At 39.9% G+C, this 26,954-nt stretch overlaps 1 protein-coding gene across 7 annotated transcripts in view; it reads right to left on the minus strand.

The window, feature by feature from the left end:
* The window catches only part of B3GALT1 (beta-1,3-galactosyltransferase 1), a 625,710-nt gene that overhangs the window by 139,249 nt on the left and 459,507 nt on the right, over positions 1-26,954 (minus strand). For 5 of the 7 annotated variants that reach the window (XM_061436215.1, XM_061436226.1, XM_061436188.1 and 2 more), the window contains one exon: positions 17,697-17,759. The exons of the other annotated variants lie outside the window; for them this stretch is intronic. The gene's annotated coding sequence lies outside the window, so the exon portion shown is untranslated. The remainder of the gene's footprint in view (positions 1-17,696; positions 17,760-26,954) is intronic. 7 annotated transcript variants of the gene reach the window in all.

A 26,954-nucleotide genomic window follows, 5' to 3' on the forward strand; every position in this document is an offset into this window, starting at 1 on the left:
CGTTTGCACTTCTAATTGTAATTTTAGTTGTCATTTTAATTGTCTACAAATACACTTTGATACTACTTTGACATGTAAAATATTGTATGCACAGAAGATTGTGTCTGCTGCATATCAGATGATACAATTAAAGGCACTAAAAATAGTCAAATCTTAGGAATACAGGACAGAATTTTCCAAGCCAGGAGAAGCTAGTCTGGCTGATTCATACAACATGGAGGACCCTCATTCAAGCACTAATTTATCAAAAGCTTCTGACTGACTTTCAAGAGAAGCTGTTTAACTTTCATTTATTTATAATACATGTAAGAAAACAACAAAACTAAATAGAGCGAAAAGAAAACCTATATGGCTTTTGGGGTCTTTTGATTTGCCTCAAAAATTTAATATCAACCCTAAGAGTGGGGAAACGTCAAGATAAAGATCCCATGTTATGAGAAGTGTCATGTCACTGGGAAAAAATGCAGAACTATTGATGGCCAGCAAAAATGTATGACTACGAATGATGGACACCACATTCTTTCATTTTTTCCCTTACGGAATGGAAATGTCCCTAAGGTTATTCTATGCCTGTCCCACCACTGTAATTTGGAAGTAAATAACTTTACTTATAGTTTAGTAGGTCCACAGATAGAAAAGAAGTTTGCCCCACAATGAAACATACCCAGCTCACACCTACTTGATTTAGGTGATTTACACAATGAGACTTAGGACTTCTGAGCCAATAATCCTTAGATGTAAGTTTTAGGCTTACACTGATGGTATGATAAGTTGAGACTTGGGAGGATATTGGGATAGGATACAGGTTGGATGTGAATTTTGGGGGGCAAGAAGATGGACTGTGGTAAGCTGAAAAAAGATGCCACTCCCCCCAAATGTGTATTTTCTTTCTAATCCTCAGAACCTGTGAATAATACCTCATGTGGCAAAATAGAGATTATTACCTTAGATGGCAAAAAATGTGATTAAATAAAGGATCTTGAGACTAGGTGTTTAGCTTGGGTTATTTTAGTGGGCCCTAACATTTTCACAACTATGCTTATTCAGGAGGGGCAGAGGGAATTTTGAGATAGACACACACATACAGTGGAGAAGGCACTGTGAAGATGAAGGCGGAGTTTTGCAAGTGACATAGCAAAAATCCAATGAACAGCTGCATCCTCCATTGGCTAGAGGAGGCAAGGAACAGTTTCCGCCTAGAATCTCAGGGGACAGTTCAGTCCTGTCAAAAGACTTGATTTTAGACTTCTGGCCTCCAGAACTGTGATATAATAAATTTCTATTGTTTTAAATTATCAAGTTTGTGGTAATCTGTTTCAGTAGCCAGCCCCAGGAAATTAATGCAAAAGACAGGGGCATATAATAGTATGGTATGGCATCATCAGGAGTTATGAAGGAGAAACTGTTAAAAAAAAACATGTAGCACAAATGTGATTTTAATTTTAAAGTAGAAGAATGAATAAATAAACAAAGAAATGCATATGGAAGATAATATGTCTTGGTTTGCTTGGGTTGCCCTAACAGAGTACTATAAAATAGGAAGCTTGAAAAACAGAATTTTTTTTTCTCAGAGCTCTGGAGACTTGAAGTTCAAAATCAGAGTGCAGCATGGTTGGCTTCTGGTGAGGGCTCTTTTCCTGACCTGCAGTTTTCTTCCTGTGTCCTCACAAGGAAGAGGCAGACAGCTCTGATTGCTTCCTCTTCTTACAGAGACACTAATCCTGATAGGAGGGCCCCACCCTCAAGACCCCATCTAAAACTAATTAACTCCCAAAGACCCTACTTCCCAACCTCATCACACTGAGGGTGGGGTGTGATTAGAGCTTCAATTTTGGGGAGATGTAAACATTCATCCTGCAATACCATATAACATGGTGTTCTAGGAAACTGAGAATTTACGTGATATTTAATCACATTCTTTCATATGTATAAAGTGTGGTATAAACATTTAACCCTTTGCTGATATGAAAGGAGCCCTTAACCTTGAATTGATAATTAGACCTATTCAGGGTGGGGAATATAGTACTCTGTAGGAAAGAACACAGGCAATTCTCTTGCTTTATAGGGATTAAAGGGTGTGTTCTGAAAGAAAGAGTTCACTGCCATTCAGAAGTGAAACATTCTTTTTTCGTTGTTAATGGTGTCAACTTTGGATTTAAGAAAATTTTTTAAAATTTCCAGATAATCCAAGAATCACTAATGATAAGGAAATATGGCTTTGATGGGAAGGGATTAAAGGAATGAAAGAGAAACAGAAGGGGAGGCTGAGGAAGAAGGGTAAAGACAGGAGTCCCAGGGGGGCCAGTGGTATGATAAGGTCCACTGCCAGGGGACAAGGCTGAGCCAGCGTGCTAAAGGCATGACCACTACCTACAAAGAGGCACTTAGATCCCAGGAACACTTTGGAGCAGGTCTGGAGAGCAGGCTTAAAGGTCTCTGGGTGGGTACTTGACCATCATGCCTAGCAGTTACCAAAAGTCCTTGTCCCACCACCATGAAGTGACTTTGGGACATGCCTGGGTACTTTAAAACTGAAGAGGACCTTTGGGCCTTGTGGGAATGGTGAAGACAACCTTTGACTGCTGTACCGCACAGTTAAAATGAAGTCCTCAACTTGGAATAAAACAGGATGAATGTTCTTTTTCATGTTTTATTTTGACAGTAAATATGTAATACTGTAAACAGTACAAAAAAAGAAAAAGTAAAGTCCTATGAAATGACATAAAAGAGGAGTCTATATATCTACCAAAAGCCATCTGTTGAGTATCTTAAAAGAAGGATGAGGTAAACTTATCAATGGCATCATATCATAGGTAAAAGACTAGTTGGCTGGTCAACCAAGTGCTTAGCCCAGCGTTAGTTCTCTGAGCCCTGGGACTTTGAAATTAGGAGAGGCTGAAGATTAAGTGAAAACAGAAAATGAACTGGAAAAGTGCGAAAAGCTGATGGAGATAATCACCTCTACCTCCCAAAGAACAAAGCTTAACTCCATCACTTACAAAATTTCCCTTCACATTGGCTTTGGGGCTTTGTGTTGTTAATGATATCTCTTAAGCTCAAAAAAAGTATAGATGCCTTGTGATGGTCAGTGAGCTTCTGGCCTAGAGCAAATCACTGTGACTTAATTGTCTGTTACATGGTATAGAGAGATGGGTTAGATGTTTATGATGACACAGCTTTATACCTGCACTCAATCAGTTGGTTTGTAAAGAACATACATCTTCTCTAACCTTAGTTAGAGAAGGGTGAATGAACATGTGACACAGAAATGATGGAGTGCCTAAATCAAAGAGATATTAATGTCAATTAATACAATACGAATGTCAATTACATGTAAATAACAATGAATTTAAAGATACCTGCAATTCTTGTAGACTGCATTCAGCCTTGCAGAATGCACTGGGTGCAGTCAGACAGAATGAAAGACAAAACTGCCTCTGCCACATACTAGTTCTGCTAAGTTAGACATGTTATTAACCTCTTGGAGTCTTGGTTCTTTTGACCATAAATTGGGGGATAATGATATTTATCTCAAGGGGATGTTGTGAATGTTAATTAGGTAAAGTATCTAAAGTGTTTAACCCAGTGCCTTTGTAAATCCAGTCCCTGTTGTTCTTTGATCTGCATCACCAAATATGAGCTTTGTCAAATTGCAAGTCTACAAGGGAAAAAGGCTCTGGGGCAAGGTGGTTTCTCCTGTCATCATTAAATCATGCTTACTGTTTACTCTTAAGATGAGTCTTGGCTGCTGCTTTGTCTCAGGCAGGGCAATGTGCCTGGACTAGTGGAGACCAAGCCAGGAGCAATAGCGGGGCTGAAAATTCATGAAAAGATAAAACTGCCACAAAGAAAGAGAGGAACAGGTAGGGAGCAGGGATGACATTATTAACTTGCAGCACAAGGCCTCTGGGTATGAAAAACATAGGCGCTGCTTCAAGCAATAATCACAAAACTCACAAAGGAGCTTGAAATTCTAGAACTACTTGGAAGTAGTAGACCTAAGCTGGCAAAGCAGGCTGAAAAAATGATGTCCTGAGATGAGCACCATGGATAGCTCCCAGGGAAGTCATTTTTTTTCCTCCCTGAGGAGGAGGCAACTAAGAAGTACTCAAACCTGTTTCATGGAGAAGCCAACATCTCTGCCTTAAAGAATCAAGATCTATTAAGGCATATTTGATCCCTAATATTAGAAGAACTTTTTACCCATTCGATATTCCTAAATATAAGTCAATTCAGTTCAGTCGCTCAGTCGTGTCCAAATCTTTGCGAACCCATGGACTGCAGCACGCCAGGCCTCCCTGTCCATCACCAACCCCCGGAGTTCACCCAAACTCACATCCATCGAGTCGGTGATGCCATCCAGCCATCTCATCTTCTGTCGTCCCCTTCTCCTCCTGCCCTCAATCCCTCCCAGCATCAGGGTCTTTTCCAATGAGTCAACTCTTCACATGAGGTGGACAAACAAAGTACTGGAGTTTCACCTTCGGCATCATTCCTTCCAAAGAACACCCAGGACTGATCTCCTTTAGGATGCACTGGTTAGATCTCCTTGCAGTCCAAGGGACTCACAAGAGTCTTCTCCAACACCACAGTTCAAAATCATCAATTCTTTGGCGCTCAACTTTCTTCACAGTCCAACTCTCACATCCATACGTGACCACTGGAAAAACCATAGCCTTGACTAGATGAACATTTGTTGGCAAAGTAATGTCTCTGCTTTTTAACATGCTATCTAGGTTGGTCATAATTTTCCTTCCAAGGAGTAAGCCTCTTTTAATTTCATGGCTGCAATCACCATCTGCAGTGATTTTGGAGCCCAAAAAATAAAGTCTGACACTGTTTCCCCATCTATTTCCCATGAAGTGATGGGACCAGATGCCATGATTTTCATTTTCTGAATGTTGAGTTTTAAGCCAACTTTTTCACTCTCCTCTCTCTCTTTCATCAAGAGGCTTTTTAGTTTCTCTTCACTTTCTGCCATAAGAGTGGTATCATCTGCATATCTGAGGTTATTGATATTTCTCCCGGCAATCTTGATTCCAGCTTGTGCTTCTTCCAGCACAGCGTTTCTCATGATGTACTATGCATAAAAAATTAAATAAGCAGGATGACAATATACAGCCTTGACGTACTCCTTTTCCTATTTGGAACCAGTCTGTTGTTCCATGTCCAGTTCTAACTGTTGCTTCCTGACCTGCATATAGGTTTCTCAAGAGGCAGGTCAGGTGGTCTGGTATTCCCATCTCTTTCAGAATTTTCCACAGTTTATTGTGATCCACACAGTCAAAGGCTTTGGCATAGTCAAGAAAGCAGAAATTGATGTTTTTCTGGAACTCTCTTGCTTTTTCGATGACCCAGTGGATGTTGGTAATTTGATCTCTGGTTCCTCTGCCTTTTTTAAAACCAGCTTGAACATCTGGAAGTTCATGGTTCACGTATTCCTGAAGCCTGGCTTGGAGAATTTTGAGCATTGCTTTACTAGCGTGTGAGATGAGTACAATTGTGCAGTAGTTTGAGCATTCTTTGGCATTGCCTTTCTTTGGGATTGGGATGAAAACTGACCTTTTCCAGTCCTGTGGCCACTACTGAGTTTTCCAAATTTCCTGGCATATTGAGTGCAGTGCTTTCACAGCATCATCTTTCAGGATTTTAAATAGCTCAACTGGAATTCCATCACCTCCACTAGCTTTCTTCGTAGTGATGCTTTCTAAGGCCCACTTGACTTCACATTCCAGGATGTTTGGCTCTAGGTGAGTGATCACACCATCGTGATTATCTGGGTCATGAAGATCTTTTTTGTACAGTTCTTCTGTGTATTCTTGCCACCTCTTCTTAATATCTTCTGATTCTGTTAGGTCCATACCATTTCTGTCCTTTTTCGAGCCCATCTTTGCATGAAATGTTCCCTTGGTATCTCTAATTTTCTTGAAGAGATCTCTAGTCTTTCCCATTTTGTTGTTTTCCTCTATTTCTTTGCATTGATCACTGAAGAAGGCTTTCTTATCTTTCCTTGCTATTCTTTGGAACTCTGCATTCAGCTGCTTATATCTTTCCTTTTCACTTCTCTTCTTTTTATAGCTATTTGTAAGGCCTCCTCAGACAGCCATTTTGCTTTTTTGCATTTCTTTTCCATGGGGATGGTGTTGATCCCTGTCTCCTGTACAATGTCACAAAGCATGGCCAAGAGGAGCTACCCCACGCCCAAGGTGAGGGGCTGTGACCGAGAGTGCCAGGCTGCAACGGTGCAGGAGCGGCCAAGAGGAGCTACCCCATGTCCTAGGACAGAGGCGGCGCCTGATAGGAGCTACCCCATGTCCGAGGTCAGGGGTGATGGTGGAGAGGAGCAAACCCACAACCAAGTAGTGGCAGCTGCTCAGGCGCAGAAGGGCCGAGAGGAGCTATGCCACTTTCAAGGTCAGGAGGGGTGACTTGTCCAAGGTAAGGAGCAGCGGCTGCGCTTTGCTGGAGAGCCATGAAGAGATACCCCACATCCAAGGTAAGAGGAACCCAAGTAAGATGGTAGGTGTTGCGAAATGGCATCAGAGGGCAGACACACTGAAATCATAATCACAGAAAACTAGCTAATCTGATCACACGGACCACAGCCTGGTCTAACTCAATGAAACTAAGCCATACTGTGAGGGGCCACCCAAGAGGGATGGGTCATGGTGGAGAGGTCTGACAGAATGTGGTCCACTGGAGAAGGGAATGGCAAACCACTTTGATATTCTTGAGAACCCATGAACAGTATGAAAAGGCAAAATGATAGGATACTGAAAGAGAAACTCCCCAGGTCAGTAGGTGCCCAATATGCTACTGGAGATTAGTGGAGAAATAACTCCAGAAAGAATGAAGGGATGGAGCCAAAGCAAAAACAATTCCCAGCTGTGGATGTGCCTGGTGATAGAAGCAAGGTCCAATGCTGTAAAGAGCAATATTGCATAGGAACCTGGAATGTCAGGGCCATGAATCAAGGCAAATTGGAAGTGGTCAAACAAGAGATGGCAAGAGTGAATGTCGACATTCTAGGAATCAGCAAACTGAAATGGACTGGAATGGGTGAATTTAACTCAGATGACCATTATATCTACTACTGTGGGCAGGAATCCCTCAGAAGAAATGGAGTAGCCATCATGGTCAACAAAAGAGTCTGAAATGCAGTACTTGGATGCAATCTCAAAAATGACAGAATGATCTTTGTTCGTTTCCAAGGCAAACCATTCAATATCATGGTAATCCAAGCCCATGCCCCAACCAGTAATGCTGAAGAAGCTGAAGTTGAATGGTTCTATGAAGATCTACAAGACCTTTTAGAACTAACACCCACCAAAGATGTCCTTTTCATTATAGGGGACTGGAATGCAAAAGTAGGAAGTCAAGAAACACCTGGAGTAACAGGCAAATTTGGCCTTGGAGTACGGAATGAAGCAGAGCAAAGGCTAATAGAGTTTTGCCAAGAAAATTCCCTGATCATAGCAAACACCCTCTTCCAACGACGCAAGAGAAGACTCTACACTTGGACATCACCAGATGGTCAACATCGAAATCAGATTGATTATATTCTTTGCAGCCAAAGATGGAGAAGCTCTATACAGTCAGCAAAAACAAGACTGGGAGCTGACTGTGGCTCAGATCATGAACTCCTTATTGCCAAATTCAGACTTAAACTGAAGAAAGTAGGGAAAACTACTAGACCATTCAGGTATGACCTAAATCAAATCCCTTATGATTATTAAATATAAGTCAGCAATATCATAATAACTGGACACAACTTTTCAGAACTGCTTCTTCCTTGGAGAGATCTTCTCTGACCTTAATTGGTTTGATTCAGGGTTGCCCTTCATTCTTAGAGATCCTGAACAATTTATGGATCTAAAAGGAAGGTCCCCACCTCCCTTAACACTAATACAATGTTGGCCTTTAGGGTTAGTGGTGGGGCAATTATAGAATGTTTCAACTCTGGGAGGTCATGAGCGTGGCTCCCATTCTAGGGCCATATTTAGTTCAGTCCACTAGAAAGTCTAGCCACGCTATTGTTAAGAGTTCATAAAGGGATAGATATAAATTCTGTTCTACTCTCTGTGTACCCTAGGGAAAGTCATTTGGTCCTTCTTAGTGTCATCTCAAAGATAAAGGAATTGAACTGTAACATCTTAAGGGAGATAAGAAGTTCCATTATGAAGAAGTAATTTGGTTTACAATGATTTGTTCAGAGACTCCAGAGATGCAAAATATATCCCCGAGGAAAAAGACAACAGCTGAAAAGGTATATATATATATAGGATCAGGAGTCAACCAAGCACTTTCAGAACCACAAAAAATTAAGGTATTTATCATTGGCAAGGGAATGAAAGAACCATACCCATAATGTGTTTGGTTGCAAAGTACTATGGTGTCTCAGAACTGGGACACGTCTTCTCAGATATTTTATACCAGAAATTGGTAGAAATTCCAAGGCTTTACATAAGAGGTTTGAACTGACTATTGTCCTTCAAGTTTCAAGGCATCTAGATGTCAGAATGTAGGGTTTTATGAACTTTAAAATGTTTGAAGGGCAGCATATCAGAATATAGGAGACGGCTGTGGGCTAAAATGACTCTGCTGGGCCACACAAGCTTTGAATTACAAGAACACGTCTCACAAAGCAGTGTTTGCTGATGGACTTTTGTGATTCTTGGAACAGAGTCTCATTGTAATTTCTGAATACTGAAACTGGGGCTCTTCAGTTGTTAGTTTCTCCAACCACTGGATGAAATAAGACCTTGTATTTTCTGGAGCAGAGATTCTCTAAGTGAGGTCCTTGGATCCCTGTATGTCTCTGATATAATTTTAGGAGGTCAATAAGATCCTTTCCTCTCCAACTACTTGTTTCTGTGGGGCTTGATTTTCTTCTAAAACTTCAAACAAAATAATCGATCACAATAAATTGATTGCAAGAGCAGATATGAGAATCCAGTTCTTTTCTATTAGGCCAGACAGTATTGAGATTTGCTAAAATATAAAACTATGCCATCACCTCATTAACTTGTTTAGGAAAATGTAATTATTTTCTTTTAAAAGGAAACTATTTCTTTTTAATATATAATGACTTTATTCCTCCTAAAACTAAACAAAAATGTTATACATCTTTCAATTTTAATATCTAATATGGAAAAATTCATAAATACAATTCACACAATAAAAAGCCCTTTGGGAGGCTTCGATAATTTTTAAGAGGGTAAAGAGATAAAAATGTCTTACAGCCACTGTCTCAGAGGCATCAGAATTCAAGTGTTTCTGAATAAGTAATCAGTCTTTTAATAACAGAGTAAAAGTGATCAAAGATTCTTGCTTTCTAAGTTTCTATGAGATGTTGTCTGGGAGATATGGGGGTTTAGATATTTACTTGGTTTGATGTACAGTGACCCATCTGGCACGTGAGGGTCTCCCTTCAGGGTCTGGACTCTCTCCACCCTGGATTGGCTTTGAGCTTGGGAGTAAACCTTGAGAGAGAACACTAGTGAGGATCATACTGTTCACCTACATTTCCACTTCTAGAATAACCCAGTGATGAAAGTGCCCTATGCTAAAGTCTTTGACTGTGTGGATCACAACAAACTGTGGGAAATTCTTTAAGAGACGGGAGTAACAGATAATTTTACCTATCTCCTGAGAAATCTTTATATGGGTCAAGAAGCAACAGTTAGAACCGGACTTGGAACAACTAACTGGTTCAAAATTGGGAAAGGAATACATAAAGGCTATAAACTGTCACCCTGCTTATTTAACTTCTATGCAGAGTACATCATGTGAAATGCCAGGCTGGATGAAGCACAAGCTGGAATCAAGATTGCCGGGAGAAATATCAACAACTTCAGATATGCAGGTAATACCATCCTAATGGCAGAAAGAGAAGAGGAACTAAAGAGCCTCTTGATAAGGGTGAAAGAGGAGAATGAAAAGACTGGCTTGAAACTCAACATCAGAAAAGATCATGGCATCTAGCCCCATCACTTCCTGGCAAATACAAGGGGAAAAGTGGAAGCAGTGACAGATTTTATTTTCTTGGATTCCAAAATCACTGTGGATGGTGATTGCAGCCATGAAATTAAAAGATGCTTGCTCATTGGAAGAAAAGCTGTGACCAACATAGACAGCATATTATAAAGCAGAGATACACTTTGCCAATGAAGGTCCGTATAGTCAAGGCTAAGGTTTTTCCAGTAGTCATGTACAGATGTGAGAGTTGGACCATAAAGAAGGCTGAGCACCAAAGAATAGATGCTTTCGAACTGTGGTGTTGGAGAAGACTCCAGAACATCCCTTGGACTTCAAGGAGACCAAACTAGTCAATCCTAAAGGAAATCAACCCTGAATATTCATTGGAAGGACTGACATTGAAGTTAAAGCTTCAGTACTTTGGCCACCTGATGTGAAGAGCTGACTCACTGGAAAAGACCCTGATGCTGGAAAAGATCGAAGGCAAAAGGAGAAGCGGGTGGCAGAGGATGAGCTGATTGGATGGCATCACTGACTCAATGGACATGAATTTAAGCAAATTCCTGGAGATAGTGGAGGACAGAGGAGGCTAGCATGCTGAAGTCCATGGGGTCGCAGAGAGTTGGACATGACTAAGCATCTGAACAACAACAGCAACAACAGAAGTGCCCTGCAGCAGGCATGATCGGATTAAATGAAAAACTTAGGATAAATGCAAGGAAAATCTGTTGATATTAGTGAGAAATATTACATTTTAAAATATTATCTTTAGGTAACTGATTGAAGCTTTATCACTTAATGTATCAAATACAAACATTCTCTGTCAATATTTCACTGGTCTGCAGTTTACAGGAAACAATAAACAATACTGTTAAGCTTTATCTTTGGAGCAAAAAGATTTATGAGGATGGAAAATCTAAGTATAAGTTTGGCTAATTGTGATGAATTCCAACTAAATGCATGAAAATAAATTTAGAATGGAAATACTTTCAAATAAAATATTAAAAGATGAAATTTTAATGCTTTGGAATATACTTCATATTTCCAGCTAACCCATAATGGACTTTTATATATATATATATATATATTACTGGACTTACTAAATGAAAGCAAAACTCTTGCTTTGCAATTTTGAACAAGTTGTTTAGTTTTCTAGTTAACACTACTATCAAATAAGGAGAGTACATCAATAATCATCAGTTTTAACATAAGTAGGTTTCTTAAGTATATTTTGTTCTCAGGTAATAAAACATGTCACCCGCTGCCTTATAATTCTTTTTGTTTACCCTTTAAACTATTTTTACTATAATGTTCAAAGGCAAGATTCATCACAATCTTAGATCAATCATCACAAAATGGTGAATGGCGACATCAGTTCAGTGACATTTTATAGAAGACCTCAACAATATTATAGAAAACTACAGTATTTCAGGCAAGAGTAGAATTTTTACCTTTAAAGAATTTAGATTTTTTAGTAAAAAAATTTTTTGACCCACTAGCTCATTGAGTATGTTCTTCCCCACATTGTGCTGGGCTCTCTTGGGGGTGGTGGGGGTGGAGTAGAGATGGAGGTGAGGGATAGAGGTAATTCTCGGGTCAGTTCAATTTTTACTTATCTGGTTCACTAATATTTGTGTCACATGATTTAAGAACTCGTTTTTTGCTACTTCTGGGTTTTATACAATTTTAAACAACTCTTTCTTAAATTTTCTGGTTCCCAAAGCAGTGGGATAAAAACTTTGTCAAAGAGCATGCTAATTCAAAGCCATAGACTTATAGCTTATCTACCATGGTACTATATTTTAAGTAACCAATTATTATTTAAAATTACGGTTTCAGTGGCATTAAGGAAGCATAGGAGTCACGAACTCTGTATGATTACAAAGAACTGGGATTCTCATTAAAGGACATAGAAAGTTAATTAAAAGCTAATTAAATGAAAAATTTCAAATATCTGATACTCTCTACTTATTCAATACATCTGGAGAATTGTAAACTGTGATCAATGACAAGTAAAAGACACAAGTCTTTCTCTTGGAATAATCTCAGCCTCTTTGAGAAAAAGGGTCAAATGTTTATATAATATAATCCACTCACATCACATCAAAAAGAGGAAGAAATACTCAGTCTGTGATGTATTGTACAGATTCATTAACTTCAGAGAAGCTGTGCAGAGAATTCTCTAATACAAATGGAATTTATATTTACATTACAGTACATCAATACTGTAGCATACATCAAAGCTTGTGATTATTATGCAAAGATTCCAAGTAAATAAGTACTGGTAATACAATTAACATCTGAGAAGAGTAATTAGTAAACTTCTTTTTCTCTTTTACACAAAACAGATTTCTTATTTTCAATAAAAGCAACATAGAATACTGGGCTTCTCTGACAGCTCAGTTGGTAAAGAATCCGCCGGAATTGCAGGAGATCCTGGTTCGATTCCTGGGTTAGGAAGATCCCCTGGAGAAGGGATAGGCTACGCATTCTAGTATTCTTGGGCTTCCTCTGTGGCTCAGCTGCTAAAGAATCTGCCTGAAATGAGGGAGACCTGGGTTTGATCCCTGGGTTTGGAAGATCCTCTGGAGAAGGGAAAGGTTACCCACTCCAGTATTCTGGCCTGGGGAATTCCATGGACTATACAGTCCATGGGGTTGCAAAGAGTCAGACACGACTGAGCAACTTTCACTCACTCAGAATACTACATCCAAGGGTAATATATCCATGAAGAAGGCAATCAAAATATCAAAAAAGAATTTACCATTATCAAAAGATGAGGCATATAAGTCTACCCCCAAAGGGATGAGAAGTTGAAAATAATGTAACTCATATGACAAACCCACCCTGGCCTGCTCTCAGCTACGCTGGTAGCTCAGCTAGTAAAGAATGCACCTGTGATGCAGGAGACCCCAGTTGGATTCCTGAGTCAGGAAGATCCACTGGAGAAGAGATAGGCTACCCATTCCAGTATTCTTGGGCTTCCCTGGTGGCCCAGATGGTAAAGAATTTGCCTGCAATGTGGGAGACCTGGGTTTGATCCCTGTGTTGGGAAGATTGCCGGGAGAAGGGAACAGCTACCCACTCTAGTATTCTGGCCTGGAGAATTCCATGGACTATACAGTCCCTGTTGTCACAAAGAACCTCTATTTTACTATAGGACTGAATTTCATCTGTCTACAGGACCAGGGAAGGGTGTGTGTGTGTGTGGTTGTCTCTCCCTGGAAGCTGTCAGCCCTGAGATGTGTCAGTCACCAGTAGATCTCTGAGAATGTACTGATTCCCTCTTCTGCCCTGAGTAGGATCTTTCAAGTCTTGAAACCTTGGCTTGGGCCCTGGCACTATGCAAAGCTTTCCCCGATTTTCTCCTCCCTCCCCCATTTTGACTTCTGATTCTTGTCCTACCAATTCCCAGCTGCCTCCTAGATTCTAGTTCCCATAGGTTGTTGCTCATGCAGAAAACACACACTGTTATACTTCCCTTAAGATACACCTGTCGCTTTCTGACAAGGGATGAATTCTAATTTATACTGTCGTTTTCTGCTTCTGCCTTTGTCTGTCCACAAAAATAATTTCTACAATGGAGAATGATCAAAGGCAGTACAGACAGTGAGAGACACAAACTCTCCCTTTTCTGCAACGCTTCAGCTGCTCACAAACTGTCTCCCTTTCTTTTGCTTTAACTGTACATAAACCTGCTGAATCCTTTTCTGTTGTCCTTAGCTCCTCCAAGTAGGAGCTATGATCCTATACGAAAACTTCCTGGTTGCATGAAATAAATTGTCTGTAACTCTGCATTTGCTCCAGCACATAAACTAAATTGTCTGTAACAAGAGTGTATTTTCAATGATGAATCACACCTGCAGAGCACTTTGTGATTGAAATGACAGTGAGAAGAGGGAGAAGGAGAGAGAGGGCAAGGTGTGGGGGGAGGGGGGAGGGGGGAGAGAGAGAGAGAGACAGAGAATGCTCAACAATAACAATGTATGCTCAGTTGCTCAGTCGTGTCTGACTCTGCGACCCAATGGATTGCAGCTCACCAGGCTTGGACTGCAGCCCATCAGGCTTCTTTGTGCATGGAATTTTCTAGGCAGGAATACTGGAGCGGGTTGCCATTTCCTCTTCCAGTGGATCTTCCCAACCCAGGGATTGAACCAGAGTCTCTTGTGTCTCCTGCATTATCAGCAGGCAGATTCTTTACCACTGAGCCACGTGAGAAGCCCCAACAATAACAAAGCACAAACAGAAAGTTAATCTCACAGGATGGCTCCAGTGAGGATGGCTCTTCAACACATCTTCCAAGTGGATGGTGTATTCTTCACTCCCCCTCTCTAGAGTAACTTTTAGAATAATGTGCTCCCAGTACACAAAAGGCAGGGACTGCCATTTCAGAAAGCCCCATACAATACACTTGGTCAAAAATAGCCAGAAGTTTAAGAATGGCAATATGGAGGGTAAATGGGCAGCAGAGAAATTTTCTCTAGAAGGAAATTTAAATAATACTACTCCAGTGCATCATTTCCAAAACCAAAGTGTGTCTGTAACAGCACTGCATATACTTATTGGGTAAGTGGGAGAATGAGTAAGTGAGCAAGTGAATGGGCTGAGAGCCAAGAATTCCCAGGAATTCTGTGTACTGTCCTTGGAATTCTTCCTTAGTGACTATGCCACTGTGTATAACAGCCTTTTTATTTTTGTTGTTGAACTGCACAACAGGGATTCACTTCATGGATACCCTGCAAGTTGAATGATCTGAGTTGTTTTAATGCAAGTGGTGTCTGAGAGTGATTGAGTTTAATATCACTTCAGTTCAGTTCAGTCACTCAGTCATGTCTGACCCCATGAACCTCAGCACGCCAGGCCTCCCTGTCCATCACCAACTCCTGGAGTTCACCCAAACTCATGTCCATCGAGTCAGTGATGCCATCCAGCCATCTCATCCTCTCGTCCCCTTCTCCTCCTGCCCCCAATCTCTCCCTGCATCAGGGTCTTTTCCAATGAGTCAACTCTTCACATGAGGTGGCCAAAGTATTGGAGTTTCAGCCTCAGCATCAGTCCTTCCAATGAACACCCAGGGCTGGTCTCCTTTAGGATGGACTGGTTGGATCTCCTTGCAGTCCAAGGGACTCTCAAGAGTCTTCTCAAACACCACAGTTCAAAAGCATCAATTCTTCAGCACTCAGCTTTCTTCACAGTCCAACTCTCACATCCATACATGACTACTGGAAAAACCATAGCCTTGACTAGACAGACCTTTGTTGGCAAAGTAATATCTCTGCTGTTTAATATGCTATCTAGTTTGGTCAGAACTTTCCTATAGTATCACTTATAGTCATCCAAATAGAAATTGAGAATAATTTCCAGTATCCAGATGTCAGGCATGATGTAGGTGAACTATTCAGATAATTGCATTGTTTATTCAGATGTTTTAGCTGGTTATCTCCATAATATACCCTCTACCAGCAAAAAACAAATAAGTGAGTAAATTAATAAGTAGCTCATATAAAACCACAAAAATAAACAAAAAGTAATTTTACCACTAAAAAGCTAATTCCTAAATAGCAAATGTTGAGATAAAACAAGTACTATTTTTATCAAAATGGCCTATCCTGATATATCGTCAGAGTTGCATTCATAATTAAAAAAACTCATTAAAAAAATCACATTTTAACCACAATGTCAGAATGGAAAAGGAAAATAGGTGCTAGAAGTTTAGGCTTGGAGAAATACTGTTGGTTTTCATTCATGAGTTTCAGTATGCAGTTGTATTGACAGTACAATTCATCTGGCAAAGCGAGAGCAGAAGTACAGCTCACTTTGGCCAAGCACTGTGGCTACTTCCCATTCACCAAGGAAACTGTCAAGCAGACACCTTACACGTTCTCATCACCTTTATCACTCACTGTTCTGATAAGAACCAGGTCTCTCAAACAGAGCGGATTTGCACAGTGTTCCTTTATAGGTAAGAGGTAGGGAATAGGATTCTAACAAATAGTGATCACAGAAATGAATCTCATTCTTTTAGATTCAATAAGTTTATATTAAATTAATTATGTGACATGAACTTGAGTGCAAAAAACATATTTGTAATCACGTAGTGTTTAAGGAAATGGCAACCTACTCCAGTGTTCTTGCCTGGAGAATCCCAGGGATGGGGGAGCCTGGTGGGCTGCCGTCTATAGGGTCACACAGAGTCAGACACGACTGAAGTGACTTAGCAGCAGCAGCAGTGTTTAATATTACTCTTATAGTACACCAAGAAGAAATTCACTGGATCTGCCTGTATATCAAATGTTACATTATTTGATAAAATAACTAAAGTAGCAAAACATATGTCATTTAAAAAAATACCTCAAAATGGTGCAACTAGAGATTAATATACTAAGTGAAGTCATAAAGAGAGAGACAAATACCATATGATATTACTTATATGTGCAATCTAAAAATGAACCAATCTATGAGACAGAAACAGAGAACAGAGATTCACAGACACAGAGAACAGACTTCTAGTTGTCAAGAAGGAAAGGATTAGGGAAGGGATGGAGTGGGAGACTGGGGTTAGCACGTGCAAACTACTATATACAGAATGGATAAACAATAGGTCCTACTATATAGCACAAAGAACTATATTCAATATCCTGTGATAAACCATCATGGACAAGAATTTAAAAGTGTGTGTGTGTGTGTGTATACATACATACATACATATATATATATATATTTGAATTGCTTTGCTATACAGCATAAATTAACACAACACTGTAAAGCAACCATACTTCTATTTTAAAAAAAATCCCCAAACCAACATATACACACACACACACAGGATGTGGGTCACACACACACAAACACACACACAGATGAGGTCACTCCCAACAGGAAGTGATACTTTTTTTCTAGAGTTTGAAATGGAGACCACCTTACCCTTCAACCAAAAAACATTAGTTAAAGCAAAGTTATGGAGCCTGGTATAATTTCAGACTTCCTCTGAGTAGGGATGCTTTGACAGTGAAAATCTATATATGTATACATGTGAAAACATGCTTGAAAGATGTATAACACAGATAACAGATTTGTTGGGATGATGAAATTGTGTTTTCTGATGTATTTTCCACACACTATACAATTTTTATGTCATAACAATAATTAATTATAAAATGAATTGGAATTCATTTTTAACTTCCCAGTTCAATTAGTCCTCTTTCCAAGAAAACTTTCATAATATCTTATTTATATCTTATTTTTGGAATTTGTGCATGTTGTAGAGTTACAGTTTCCAGTTTGCTTATAATAAGCTAATAAGCTGTGCATTAATTTGGTCCTAGATTTTGGGGATGGGTATAAGAATTTGTAAGTAAATTCTGGATGTTGTTAATAATAAGTCTTTTAACTAAAATTTGGGAATGCAAATACTTGTTTTACTATTCTGCTCAGAAAGGATAACAATTGCCATGTGCATACGTGCAAAAATCATGGAGCTTCCTTCTCCAATGACTAACTTTTATCTAATATTTTCACATGGGCATTCTTTATTCTAAATGGTCACTAATTTCACCCTTTGATGTAGTATTTTTTTTTTTACAGAAAATTATCATTTTGTTATTTAAACAAATTTAACTCTCAATCTACTACTTTCTTAAATCTTTGTTACTAGAGATGGGTCATTCCCATCAGGAAGTACTACTTTCTTCTAGAGTTTGCAATGGAGACAACCTTACCCTTCAACCATGCAATCTTCATGGCTCAAAGAAACCCATCTGCAATAGAAACCACAACAGGATCTGGAAGAACAACAAAAGGGAAGGGACCTTGATGCAAGTCCAAGCTTTTCCAAGTAAGCACAGAGTAATCTAATTTGTTAGAGATTAATTTGATGTAGCTAGTGAGCTTGTACACAGCCACATTCAGGTTAAAAGTTATATACAACGACCACGTGCTTCAACATTTGAAAATCAGTTAATATAATTATCAACAGCCTAAAATAGAAAAATCACATCATCATATCAGCAGATATAGAAAAAACCATTTGATAAAATGCATGTTCCATTCATGATTAAAACTCTCAGGAAACAAGGATTAGAGGGGAATTTCCTTAACTTATAAACAATACCCACAAAAATCCTACATCTAAACATTATATTTAATGGTGAGAAACTTGAAGTTTTCTCACTAAGATCAGGTATAAGACAGGGTGCCCCCTTTTACCTCTCCTCTTCAACACTGTATTAGAAGTTCTAGGGAGAAGGCAATGGCACCCCACTCCATTACTCTTGCCTGGAAAATCCCATGGATGGAGGAGCCTGGTGGGCTGCAGTCCATGGGGTCGCTAAGAGTTGGACACGACTGAGTGACTTCCCATTCACTTTTCACTTTTATGTATTGGAGAAGGAAATGGCAACCCACTCCAGTGTTCTTGCCTGGAGAATCCCAGGGACGGGGAGCCTGGTGGGCTGCCGTCTATAGGGTCGCACATCGCACAGAGTCATACATGACTGAAGTGACTTAGTAGCAGTAGTAGTAGCTAATGCAATAAGATAAGTAAAGGAAATAAAAGGTACACATATTTGAATAGAATAAATAAAAATGTCTTTGTTGTCAGATGACGTGATCAACTACACAGATAATTTAAAAGAACTGACAAAAAATCTCCCAGAACTAATAATGATTATAGCAAGTTTGTAGGATAGGATGTAATTACATAAAAAGTAATTTCATTCCTATATACCAACAGTGAACAAGTGGAATTTGAAACAGGCCAGATGATACAAAAGGCTAAATACAACTTGATTGAATCTCTATAATATTCTGGAAAAGGTAAAACAATAGAGAAATTAAATCTGTGTTTGTCAGAGGCTGAGAGTGGAAGAAGAAGATTGAGTACAAAGGGACAAGGAACCTACTGGCATGATGGACATATTCTGGGTCTTGATTTTGGTGGTGATTAGTTTGATACATCAGTATCAATCAAATTTAACATTTGAAAGGAGTGAATATATCATGTTTCAATAAACATTCCTTAAAAAACAGTACTGTTTACATTAGCACTACAAATATGAAATATTTAGGAATTTGTAACAAAATATATGCAAGATCTAAGTGAGGAAAACAATAATACTCTGATTAACAAAGTCAAAGAACTAAATTCATGGAGAGGTAATACATGTTCATACTTAATATCATCAAAATATCAGCCCTTCCCAAATTTATCTATAAATTCAATTGCAATCCCAATCAAAATTGCAGAAAATTATTCTATAGGTATTAACAAACTGATTCTTAACTTATATGAGATGCAAAAGACCCAGAATAGCTAACACAATATTCAAGGGAAGAACCAAGTCAGAAGGCTGATATTACTTGATTTCAAGACTTAAGACAAAGCTGCAATAATTAAGACAGTGTGGTGTTAGCAAAAGAATAGACAAATAGATACATGGAACAGAAGAGACAGCCCAGACCCCCATACAGATCTTTGACAAAGAAGCAAAGGAAATACAATGACGCTGCTGCTGCTGCTAAGTCACTTCAATCGTGTCTGATTCTGTGTGACCCCATATAGTCGGCAGACCACCAGGGTCCCACGTCCCTGGGATTCTCCAGGCAAGAACACTGGAGTGGGTTGCCATTTCCTTCTCCAATGCAAGAAAGTGAAAAGTGAAAGTGAAGTCGGTCAGTTGTGTCCGACCCTCAGCGACCCCATGGACTGCAGCTAGTTTTTTTCAACAAATGTTGATTGAACAATTGGACATCCACATGCAAAAACACAAATCTAGACACAGACATTATACCCTTCACAAAAGTTAATTCAAAATGGATCACAGACCTCAATGTAATACATAAAATTATCAAACTCCTAGAAGGTAACTCCTAACATATTTTAAGGTGAAAATCTAAATGACCTTGTGTATACTGATGACTTTTTAGATATATCACCAGAGGTATGATCCATGAAAGAAATAATTGATAAGCTGGGCTTCATAAAAATTAAAAACTTCTGCTCTGCAAAAAGACACTGCCAGGAGATTGAGAAGACAAGTCACAGACAGTGAGAAAATATTTGACAAAGTCTATCAGATAAAGGTCTATTATCCAAAATACATAAAGAAATCCTAAAACACTCTAATAACATCCTGACTTTAAAAAAATAGTCCAAAGACCTTAACAGACACATCACCAAAGAAGAAATATGGATGGAAACTAAACATATGAAAAGATGCTCTGCATCATATGTCATCTGGGAAATGTAAGTTAAAACAACAGTCAGGATTCACTAAGACGTATTAGAATGGCCCAAATCCAGAACACCAACATCACCGAATCCTGGTGAAGATGGGGAGCAACGGTAACTGTCATTAACTGCTGATGGAAATGTAAAATTTCCAGAGACTTTGGAAGACTCTTTGGTACAAGACCTTGGAAGACAACTCGGCAGTTTCTAAACAAGTTCTTATCATATGGTTCAGCAATCACACTCCTTGTTATTTACCAAAAGTAGCTGAAAAATTTGTGCATGAAAAACTTGCACAAAGATGTTTACAGCACCTTTATTCATAATTGCCCAAACTTGGAAGCAACCAAGACATCCGTCAGTTGGTGAATGGATCAATAAACTATGGTACATCCAGACAATGAAATACTATTTAGCATTAAAAAACAAATTAGCAACCAAGCAGTGAAAAGTCACAGAAAAGCATTACATGGATATTAATTAAGAGAAAGAAGCCAACCTGAAAAGGCTGCATGCTGTATAATTCAAATTATATGACATTCTAGAAAAGGCAAAACTATGGAGATAGTGTCAGACTTTATTTTTTGGGGCTCCAAAATCACTGCAGATGGTGACTGCAGCCAGGAAATTAAAAGATGCTTACTCCTTGGAAGGAGGGTTATGACCAACCTAGATAGCATATTAAAAAGCAGAGACATTACTTTGCCATGGTTTTTCCTGTGGTTATGTATGAATGTGACAGTTGGACTGTGAAGAAGGCTGAGTGCCAAAGAATTGATGCTTTTGAACTGTGGTGTTTGAGAAGACTCTTGAGAGTCCCTTGGACTGCAAGGAGATCCAACCAGTCCATTCTGAAGGAGATCAGCCCTGGGATTTCTTTGGAAGGCATGATGCTAAAGCTGAAACTCCAGTACTTTGGCCACCTCATGCAAAGAGTTGACTCATTGGAAAAGACTCTGATGCTGGGAGGGATTGAGGGCAGGAGGAGAAGGGGACAAGAGAGGATGAGATGGCTGGATGGTATCACCGACTCAATGGACATGAGTCTGAGTGAACTCCGGGAGTTGGTGATGGACAGGGAGGCCTGGCTGCGATTCATGGGGTCGCGAAGAGTCGGACACGACTGAGCGACTGAACTGAACTGATGGAGACAATAAAATCAGTGGTTGCCGGAAGTGGAGTTAGTAGCAGAGCAGAGAGTTTTTAGGGCAGTGAAACTAGGTCTGCATGATACTGTCATAGTATCATACTGTCACAAGCATTAACACACTTGTTTAAACCCATAGAAGGTACAACAACAGGAGCGAAGCATAGTTTAAACTACATACTTGATTATGAGGTATCAATCTAGGTTCATCAGTGGTAACAACTGTATCACTGATGGCAGATGCTGATGACGGAACACACTATGCACGTATGGGGGTGGGGAACACGTGGGAAATCTCTGTACGCTCCTCTCCATTTTCCTGTGAACCTAAAACTGCTCATAAAGCTTTTTAAAATTTTGTTAAAAATTTTTTTTTTTATAAAATAGCAGAAAGAAAGCACAAAATGTAAGACGAAGGAAGGATTATTCAAGCTAAAGTTTAGGTTTCTAAGGCAATGTGCTTCCAAGGCTGTTGGTTGGCTGCGGTCTATGATAGGGCTGGTTGTTGTGTGATTCTGAATGTGAGGTGCTAGTTGCAGGCGGGTGGACTCACTGGATTCCACATTATTTTTATTCTCGTTTCTTCATCTCACTTGTTAATCACATGTGTTGGCTTGTACTTTGAAACCATCTCTTAGATATCATTTCATTCTGCAGCATATTTGAAGGTTTAAAATACAAACAGTAGATCACCTCAAGGAGGTGAATCCAGGTTTGGGTTTCTATTTCCTTGATCTCTTTCTGTTTTCCCACTGACCCATTACCAAAATTTTGATTAAAAGTTGGAAATTGACCCACCATTAAAAGCCATAAATGTTCAGAAAGGAATGTTTATGAAAGGCTTAAAAGAAGTAAGAGATGAAAGCGAAAAAACATAAAGTGAACACTGCAAAAATGTTTGTATGGATGCAACTAATAAGCTTTACATTTCTGAGGGAATGTTGAATATTTTTAAAAATTATGATTTTTATTAGTAATGTTTAGGCTACTTCTCTAAAACTGGTGGTGAGGAAAATTCTTACCACTTGGAAATCTCTTACCACTTTCTAAGCCTAAACCTGCTACCAACTGTCAGCAGGATTAGGCTTAGGAAAAAACAAAACAAAACAGTAATTTTATTTTAACCCTTAAATCAACAAAATCCTTCGGTAACTAAGAATACTTACCTGTATCACCCTTTTCTACCTGTACTGCCATTCATTCATTCACTCGCTCATTTTCTCATTACAACGTTTACTGAACATCTGCTACTGCCAGATACTGAAGTAGGTGCTGGGAGTATAAATGATAATTCAAACAAATAAAATATCAAGTTATCAAATGCAACCATGAAAATAAAAGAGGGATGTGACAGAGTGTGATTAGGGTTCTGTTGGACTGGATAGTTGGCATCTCTGCGGAGATGACGTGTAAATGGAGATGTGACTGACAAGTAATTAGTTATGGGACACTTGGATGGAACAGCACTCCAAGCAGGAGCAATACAGTGCTAGGGCTGTAAAGGTGGGAAGAAACTGGGGATGCTCAAGGAAGAGAATAAAGGCAAGCTTGGCTGAAGCACAGGACCAAGTAGAAGATGTGGAAGAGATGAGTTTGAGGGAGACAGGGCTACATCACATGGGGTCTCGTAGGCAGTGCGAGGCCTTTGGATATGATTCTAAAAGCTGTGGGAAACACAGAGGGCTCCACTCAGCAGGACCCCTACAATCTCATCTGCAGTTAGAAGACTGGAGACATCAGGTGGCTGGGAGGCGACTGTCTTAGTGCAGCCGAGAGATGATGGTGTCTGACGTGGGTGGCTGATGCCTGAGGAGATGGGTATGGAGTGGATGAATTTGCTGTGTGTATTAAAGACAGATTCAGTGGGGACTGATGGTGGATTTGATGGGGTGAAGGATACTGGGAAGAGAGGAGGAAAGGGGAATCATGTTAAATAAACATTGAGTGTCAGCAAAGTATTCCCAACTTTCCAAAACTAATGGGCAACAGAGAGCTGCACCTGCTTGAACTCCAATGAAGTGATATCTGGATTGCATTAGGTACATGCATTTTATACTGGACATTAATGCCCAGGAGGTTGGTCTACCACCTGCTGAGAAGGACCCACAGACAAACTTTTGCATAGTTCTAAGAGGCAGGCAGGGCCAGGTCCTGACAAACTCCCTCAGGGCCTTTGCCGCCCCGTGGGTTGCTCTGGGGCACACCTAGGGGTTTCACTGCTGAAGAGCCATGGCGTCTCTGCCAGCAAACAAGTTTTAAATTAGATGTTCTCTTTGGCCGCTTCCAATTTTAAAATTCTCTGTCTTAAAACCCCACTGGGTCTATTCTAGGAATCTTGAATATATAAGTCCTAAGCAAGATATAGTCATAAAGATTCTTCAGGTGATTTTTACTGTTTCATTCCTACACTTAATTCTGGAATTTTAAAAAAAATGTGTTTTGGTTTAGTATTTACAGCTCTTTTGAAGTGAGAGCAAGTAAGTCCTTTTGCTTGAATTTTAAGTCTACCATTTATACCTGGGACAAAACTATTTTCTTTAGAGGTACATAAGCCCTAGTTGGAAAGCCCTAGTTCCCTTTATTCTAATAAACAAAACGTTTTTTTCTTGCAGGATCACCCCTCCTGGGTGGAAAACACATTTTACCTACACTTACTTACATAGACTTACATAGGCCATTACTGAACATGTGCTGTGGGTCACATACTGCATTATGATAAGTGATCTTCACATATAAATGTATTTAATTCTCAGAAGTAGAAGCAGTTGATATATTTGTCCCACTTCACAAATGAGGTAACTGAACCCTAGTGGGTGACAGAGCTTGGATTTCAGGTCACTTCAGGCCCCTCCTCAGCCCAGGCTCACCCCCAAGCCCCAGGTGGACTCCTCCAGCTGTTCCCAGATGCGACCTCATGTGCAAGCTCACCACACTTTTTATACTATCGGAGGCTACAATCTAAAATTTTCAAATTATTCATAACTCTGCCTCACTAAAATTGGCTATCAAAGCTGGATATATCTTCCTAAATAAATATTAACACAATTTTCACATATGCCAACCCCCAGGGATTTTCTGAGCCCTCGGGCACCAGTTAGAAGAACAGTTCCTACTCTACCTGTGGCCTCTATGAAAGGCTGGTTTCTTTTCCTGGTCACCCTTCCTTCTCTCACTTTCTCACCGTATCCAAAATTCAGCAGAAGTCCACAGGGCACAGAGCTCAGAATGTATTATCTGGCTACCAGTTTTTAATTTTCCTTGGAAAGTCTGAAGAGCTCCTGCGACTCTGGGTTACATCTGGGCTTGTTAGCCTTCCTGCCGGTGGCACCATACAGCTCTGGGCTGAAGCCAGCTTCTGGCAAGAATGTCTCCTTTTGTTTCTCAAACACACATTACCATATACTTTGCTGTGTTGATGAGCAACCTCGTTACTTGCTCCTGCTTTTTGGTCTCCAGGTCACTGAAGGGTAGGAGATGATCAGGAGGAAAAAACCCAGAAAAACATTTATCCTGAGGTCCCTGGATCCCTGAATTCACAGAATTTACTAAACATCAGTGTTACATAAATATTTTCTTAAGGTTCATATTACTGAATGGAGAAGAGTTGATGCTTTTGAACTGTGGTGTTGGAAAAGACTCTTGAGGGTCCCTTGGACTGCAAGGAGATCCAACCAGTCCAGCCTAAAGGAAATCAGTCCTGAGTATTCATTGGAAGGACTGATGTTGAAGCTGAAATTCCAATACTTTGGCCACCTGATGCGAAGAGCTGACTCATTTGAGAAGAAGCTGAAAGACTAAAGGCAGGAGGAGAAGGGGACGACAGAGGATGAGATGGCTGGATGGGATCACCAACTCAATGGACACAAGTTTGAGTAAACTCTGGGAATTGGTGATGGACAGGGAGGCCTGGCATGCTGCAGTCCATGGGGTCACAAAGAGTCAGACATGACTGAGCGACTGAACTGAACTGACTGAACTGAATGGAGGAGAACATACATTTTAAGGCAAAACAGACAGTAACCTTTGCTGCCTTCTAAGAGGTTAGAGGGAAGTGGTGATATTGTTTCTATTACTTTGGATATAAATCCCTATTTCTCTCTCTCTTTCTCAAAGATATTGATGAGGGAAGGAGACATGAGAGTGGGGCACAGCAATGAATTTTGTGTTTATAATGCGAGTCTTGAACCTAGCTTGGGTCAGTGGCTGCAGGGAGTTGCCCTGTTCTGCATGAGTCAATTAAGATGACCCCGTGTTGTTTTGTTTTCCTCCAGAAGAGGGAGCTGTGCCACGGGGTAGGGGGAGGCTGATCTGACTTGGCAGAACTCGCATTTGACCAAATGTCTGAATTATCACTTTAAATTTCTCTTGTGATGGGCACCCTTTCCATCTCCTCACACTTTTATATTTAAAAAAAAAAAACTTTTTATATTTTAAAATCTTTCTATGTGCTTTATTGTTTGTCATATTTAGTTTGATTTGATTTGCTCTTTTGTGGCAATCCAGGAAAGGAGGGATATTATATCTAAGATACAGTATAGACCAAGGACACTGCGTGTGGGATGGTGAGAAAATTCACAAACTTAACAAATTTAGGAGATGTGGGAGTATAAAAATAAAGGTGACTAAGAACAATGTAAGCCATCATCTCTCCACCAGCGTTCCTGGCATGACTGGGAAGAATGCGAAGACTTCACTAAATATGATGTTTGAACCAAATGCACTTAAGTCTCAATAGATGGGGTGCTCAGCTGATACCTAGAAGTCATTTTAACCAAAGTAACTACTATCTTAAAACTATAATTCAGATTTCATCGATTCATGTTCATACTTGTTGTGGTAGCAGAGTAACAGCCTTCCAAAGATGCTCACACTCTAAACTCTGGAACCTGGGAAACGCTGGGTTAGAGGATGAGGGAGATTTCAGGTTGCAGTGGAATTAAGGGTGCTAATCAGCTGATTCAACTTGAAAATAGGGAGATTATTTTGGATTATCTGGGTGAGCCCATTGTAATCACAAGGGTCTTTAAAAGTGGGAGAGAGGGGCAGAAGCAAGGGTCAGGTGACATTATGAGAGAAGGACTCCACACCATTTCTGGTTTCCAAGGTGGAGAAAGGGAACATGAACCAGGGCATGCAGGTAGCCTCTAGAAGCTGGAAAAAGCAAGAGAATGGATTCTGCCCTAGAGATTCCAGAAAGGAACCCAATCCTGCCACCATCCTGATTTTAGCCCATGAGACTCATGTTGAATTTCTAACCTACAGAACAGTGTAAGATAACAGATTTGTGTTGTTGTAAGCCACTCATATGGCAGCAAAAGTATATCTGTATCAGTTATCTATTACCACATAATAAACTAGCCGAAAATGTAGTGATCTAAATAACAATAATCATTTAGTTTGCTTCTGAACCTACAATTTGGCCAGGATGCAGGAGGGGCAGTTTTTGTCTCCGTTCTACACACCACAGGGCAGGAGTGTGCTCTCAAGATGGCTCACTCTCATGGGTGAGTAAGTGGTAGCTGTTAACTGGGAAGCTGGCTGGGAGCTCAGGTGAGGCTGCAGGCTTGGGGACTCATTCCCTTCTCACATGCGTCTCTCCAC

Source organism: Bos javanicus, chromosome 2 (assembly GCF_032452875.1).
Source record: "Bos javanicus breed banteng chromosome 2, ARS-OSU_banteng_1.0, whole genome shotgun sequence".
Taxonomy (NCBI): Eukaryota; Metazoa; Chordata; class Mammalia; order Artiodactyla; family Bovidae; genus Bos; species Bos javanicus.